We start from the raw sequence: 6194 nt of genomic DNA on the forward strand, positions 1-6194 counted from the left end.
TCCACCTCCCTCTCTCTCCACTCCGGCTTACCTCTGCTCGGGCCGGCGGCGGCGCGGCGCTCCATCCTCCCTCCTCGTTCTTCGCGGGTGGCGGGTCGGCTCCAGCGCGAGGCCGGCGGCCGGCGCCCCTCCTCCCTCCTCCTCCTCCCTCGTGGGCGCCCCCCCTCTGTCTGCCTCTCTCCTTGCCGGGCGGACCGCGACGGGGCCGGACCGCGCCGGGCGGAGCGCGTCGGGCCGGATCGCGCCGGTGCCCCGCACGCTGGCGGCGCCCGAGCTCGGGCCGATTCGCAGGCCCCGCAGCCGGCGATCGGCAGCGGGCCTTGCGGCGGAGCAGCGCGGCGTCACGGCGGAGCTATACGCACGGCGACCGGAAAGCGGCGGAGGAGTGCGCGCATGCCGCCATCGAGGCCTCCGCAACGCCTCCCTCCCTTTTCTCTCGCTCCCGGTGGGCCATGGCGGAGGCTCTGCTCGTTCGACGGCGCCGGCGGCGTGGACCCGTTGGAGGCGAGGCGAGGCGAGGCAGGCAGGCAGCGTTGGGAGGCGAGCCCCGCGCCACGTCGGTGGATAGCGCACGCTCGCTACCTCCGCTCGATTTGGAGGACGCGGGGCGCTCCGCGTCGATAGCGGAGGTCATACCAGACGCCGCTGCAGCCCTTTTTCCGCTACCCGCGTCCTGAAGGACGGGGTAGCGGATGCCGCTGCAGACAGCCTAATACTCCCACCATTCTCTTTCAATAACAATATTTTAAAATTTTAAATATTCATAAATAATATTATATTTGTTATTGGTATAAATTAAGAGTTTCCAGTTAAAATAATGAATTATTAATAAAAAAATCTATGTTACATTTATATTATATAATATAAGTAAAATTATTTTCTTTGTCATCCGGACCGTTTTGTTAGGCGGTACGATTATAAATCCAAATACCAAGACGTTGACGTCGAGCGGTGTGCGTGGCTGGTTTTGATAGCAGCGTAGCCTGGCTCGCACCACGCACGCAGCCCTGTTTGGTTTGGAACTGGCCAAAGCTGCCTGGGCCAGGCAGCGCTCCCAGGCGTTCGATTTTGATCGCCTGGGGCTGAGGTCGATGCCTGGTTAGCGAGGTGCCTGGCAAGTCACCAACCAAACGTGCCCGCAGGCTCTGGCCAGCCAGACTCACTAGCTGCAATAGTCTTTTGTTTGGTTGATGTATGTGTCTAGCCAGGCTTACGTGGGAACTTGTTTGGTTGGCTGTTCAGCTGACGCGAATTAGCTTTTTTTTTTCTCTCTGCACGCTCACCCAAGCACACCCATCACTTGCACCTCGCCGGCCAGGCTTCGGGGAAACCAGCAAAAACTCCGTATCCCGGGAGCCAGGCCCAGGGGCGGCTCTTGCTCCGCACGAACCAAGTTGTCTGATGCAAGAAACTAATCACACGTATGCTGCATCTAGCGGACCTGGATAGTGTGGATGCAAGCAACCAATCATCCCAGAAATTGCATGCCTCCATGCGTGGAGCGTTGCAGCTCGTGCATGCTGTCGTGGAATGAAAGAATGAGAGAGATTCTATTGTATTGATAGGGAGAGGTTTTTACATATATACTCTGCCAACAGGCATGGAAGTGGCCCTTTCGAGGCACCCCTTCGGGTGGCATTTCCCCTTTGGATTTACCCACTAATTACTTAATTAAATAAATGATTACAATATTGCTCACTAATTAATATAATTTTTCTTCAACACTCCCTCTTGATCAATTTGTTCTTCTGCAGTCTTGTAATTTGTGTAATAACTCCTTGAAAACCCTATGGGAAAAATCAGGAGATATATATGTATATGTATATGTCATGGGAAAAACTCCTTAAACCCTTTTGGAAAAATAGGAGAAAATGTTGATATGACATATATGTATTGGTGTTCCATTAAAACTCCTTTAAAACCCAGTGAGAAAAATATAAGAAGAAAATGATATGGAATATCATTAGTTGCAAATATTATATGAGGAAAAACCTTTGAAAGGAAAACTCATAAATAAGTTTGAATGTCTTATGATCTGGGGATCATATCTGAACTAATTCCCCCCCAAAACCCGATGGGAAAAATATGAGAAGAAATAATATCTCGAATATCTTCCCAAAAACAGAAGATATGATAGATGAAATATGTCCTGAATACCTCTTTAAAAACCACGGTGGGGAAAATTAGAGATATGACAAAATATTGCCTCTTTAAAAACCTATATGAGAAAAACCTTGATAGGAAAAACTCATTTAGGAAAAGAGTACAATATATAATTAGAAGATTATAAATGTGTTATATCAAGAGTTTACTCCCCCGGATACTTGCAAATCTTTAAGTCGTCTCATACCAATTCTGAAAACATATTTTTGGAATAATGATGTAGGTAAAGACTTCGTGAAAAAAATATGGAAGATTATCACATGATTTTTTTGCAAGATTTCTATCTCACCATTTTTCTGTAATTTGTGAGGATAGAATAATTTTGGGGCAATGTATTTTGTGATATTGCTCTTAATATAACCTGCATTCATTTGTGTAATGCAAGCTGAATTATCTTCGTTGATAATCGTTAGTTTCATGATTGAACCAATATCACATGACTGCTGTATGTGATTGATCATTTTGCGAAGCCATACGCATTCACGTGAAGCTTCATATAATGCAATTATTTCAGAATGATTAGTGGATGTGGTTATTAAGGTTTGTTTGGATGATTTCCATGATATTGCCGTTCCACCATGTAAAAATACAAATCCTGTCTGAGATCTGGCATTGTGGGGATCTGATAGATAGCCAGCATCTGTATATCCAATAATTGATTTATCTTGGTCAAACTGATAGAATAAACCAAGATCTGTTGTACCTTGGAGATATCTAAAGATATTCTTAACTCCTGTCCAATGATGTTTTGTTGGAGCTGCGCTATGTCTAGCTAGTAAGTTTACCGCAAATGCAATGTCAGGCCTGGTGCAATTTGCGACATACATTAGCGCTCCGATGGCACTTAGATATGGAACTTCTGTTCCCAATAATTCTTCATCTTCGTACTTTGGTCTGAATTGATCCTTATTCATATCAAGTGATCTGATGACCATAGGTGTTTTTGATGGATATGATTTATCCATGTTAAATTTTTGACGAATTTTCTGGATATATGCAGACTGGTGTACTAATATCCCTGATGGGAGATGTTCAAGCTGAAAGCCTAAACAAAATTTAATTTTACCCAAATCTTTCATTTCAAATTTCGTCTTTAGATGGTTGCGTGCTTCATCTATATCTCGTGGACTCCCAATGATATTGAGATCATCCACGTACACGGATATAATGCAAAATCCACTTAAGAATTTCTTGATGAATACACATGGGCAATCATCATTATTGGAAAAACCTTTCTGAAGAAGGAATTCCTTTAGTAGGTTGTACCACATTCTTCCCGACTGCTTCAAACCATATAGCGATTTTTAAAGCTTTACACAATACATGTTGCGTGAATGATTCTTGTTCGGAATATCAAGCCCTTCAGGAACTTTCATATAAATATCCGAATCTAGTGACCCATAAAGATATGCTGTCACTACGTCCATGAGATGCATGGATAGACCTTTCTGGGTTGCCAATAATATTAAGTATCAGAATGTTATACCACTCATAATCGGAGAATATATTTCATCGAAATCGATGCCGAGTCTCTGTGTGAACCCTTGTGCTACAAGCCTCGCTTTGTATCTCACCACCTCATTATTTTCGTTTTTTACGAACGAAAACCCATTTTGATCCCAAAGGAAAAATGTTTCGAGGAGTAGGTATAACCGATGAGAATACCTCTCGTTTCTTAAGCGTGTGCAATTCTACCTTGATTGCTTCCTTCGATTTGATCCAGTCCGAGCGCTTGATGCACTCTGCCATGGTCTTAGGTTCTGGATCAGGTTGGAGGTCACTTGCAATCTTGGAGGCAAAATTAATGTCGACAATTGTAGTCTTTCTATTGAATGATTCTCCAGAATCAATATAATTAATGGAAATTTCATTTACCCTTTGTGACTCTTCTATATTTCCCAAATTATTAGAGTCTGGGTCTTCCAATGTCCTAGCACTTATATTTGTGCGCGCATCTGTGCTAAGTATATGATGTATCCGTTGGATATCCATATTATTTGGATTTTCAATATCCAATTGGTGTCTATCAACTTGATGTTGATTTGCATTTACTGTTCTGGAAGTGGTTTTCCTTGGTTTCTGCGGATGCTTATCCTTTGTTACCGTACTTCTCCCCCTCTTATTTTGATATGAGAGATTTTGAGTAGGTTTAGGAAATTTTGATGTATTCATATGATGACCAAGTGAATTGCTGATAATTTTTCGCATCATTTCAATCCCAGGATGACCTAGGCGATCATGCCAAGTCTTGAAGATATCAAGATTTTGAAAAATTATCTTATATGCAACATGTTGTACGGGTTTAATGTATGTGAAATACAATCCAGTTGATAGTGAAGGAATTTTCTCAAGCAATTGCTTGTTATATCCGTCATTTTTGGTGATGAATAGATATTCATCTTTGTTGTCGTTATGTGTTTCGATATGGAAACCATTTCGACGGATATCTTTGTAACTCAATAAGGTACGAGTTGAATCGGGATACAGGAGTGCATCCTCTATTATTAATTGTGTACCCATAGGGAGAATTATTATGGCACGTCCTGAACCAACAATCACGGCATCGCATCCTGCAATAGTCGTGACTTTTCCTTTACTCTTAGTAAGAGTTTGGAAATATTTAATTTCCCTGAGTATTGTGTTAGTGGTAGCACTATCCACTAAACACAGTTCTTCCTCCATTTGGATTGTTCCCGTAGGTTAATCTATAATAATTGAGTCAAATATATTAAGGACAACTCAAAATTATATATAATACATACTTTATTGAATAACTATACAATAGTTAATTGTATGTTTTACAATACTTATGACAACAAATATTTACAACACAACACAATTATTACAAGAATATGGTTGAATAATCAAGTTTTAGGGGTGATGGAGATTAGTTGTTATCTCCGAATATGTCGTTGGATTGGAATTCAATGAGCATATCGTCAGTGCTGAGTAAATCGTCCATCTGCGGAGGAGTCTTCTCATCAATGTTTTCCAGATGAGTATCCTTGGAGCAATTGGCGTCAGTCAGTTGAGTAGTGAAGTGTGCTTCATACTTGTCCCCTTGAACTTGTTTGCCAACATATTTCTGGTAGAGTTAAACCAAATGCTTGGCAGTGTGGCATTTCTTGGTTATGTGGTTGTGACAACCACACCTTTGACAAACTTGAGAGTTGTCATGGCAGAAATTTTTCTTGGAAATGCCCTTGCCTTTGTGAGAATCCTTGTTTTTCTGAAAATGATGTTTATTTTTCTTGTTCCACTTTCCCTTGAAATTCTTTTTGAATTTCTTGCCACCAAACTTCTTTTGAGAGTTCTGACTATTGTAGTGAACTTCAGGAAGAGGTGCTGCCCCAACCAGGCACATTTGATGATTCTTTGTTAAGAGCTCATCATGTTTTTCTACCTGGAGTAAATCATATATCAAGTCAGAGTATTTTGCATAGTTATGGCGATGGTATTGCTGCTGCAATAACCTATTTGAAGGTAGAAATGTGGACAAAGTCTTTTCAATTTTCTCTGCATCATTAACTGGTTGATAAAAAAACGAACCTTGGAACAAATCTTGTGAACAACAGAGTTATATTCTGCAACAGATTTGAAATCCATGAGACGAAGTAGAGACCATTCCCGTCTTGCTTCGGGCAAAATGATTGCCTTTTGTTGATCATAGCGTTCTTTGAGTGCAACCCAAAGTGTTCAAGGATTCTCCTCCATCATATATTCATTCTTGAGATCAGGGTGAAGATGATGTCTCAAGAAATATAATGTGGTGTATTTGGCTTCGTATGTAACGGGGGCTTGTGGATTTGGCTCTTCAATTGTATTGATATAGCCTTTTGCTGTTTGCATAATTTTAACGTCCAGAGCCCATGTCAGATAGTTGCTACCATCTGCTGCAAGTTCAGCGAAATCTTTGTTGACTAAGTGAGCCATTTTTCCTACATGAATGATCATGTATATGATTAATTTACTGTAGTAAATTAAAATAATATGTGTGTGTAAATTTGTGCAATATATTTGAAATCAAGATG

The sequence above is a fragment of the Panicum virgatum genome, chromosome 1N (genome assembly GCF_016808335.1).
Source record: "Panicum virgatum strain AP13 chromosome 1N, P.virgatum_v5, whole genome shotgun sequence".
Classification (NCBI taxonomy): domain Eukaryota; kingdom Viridiplantae; phylum Streptophyta; class Magnoliopsida; order Poales; family Poaceae; genus Panicum; species Panicum virgatum.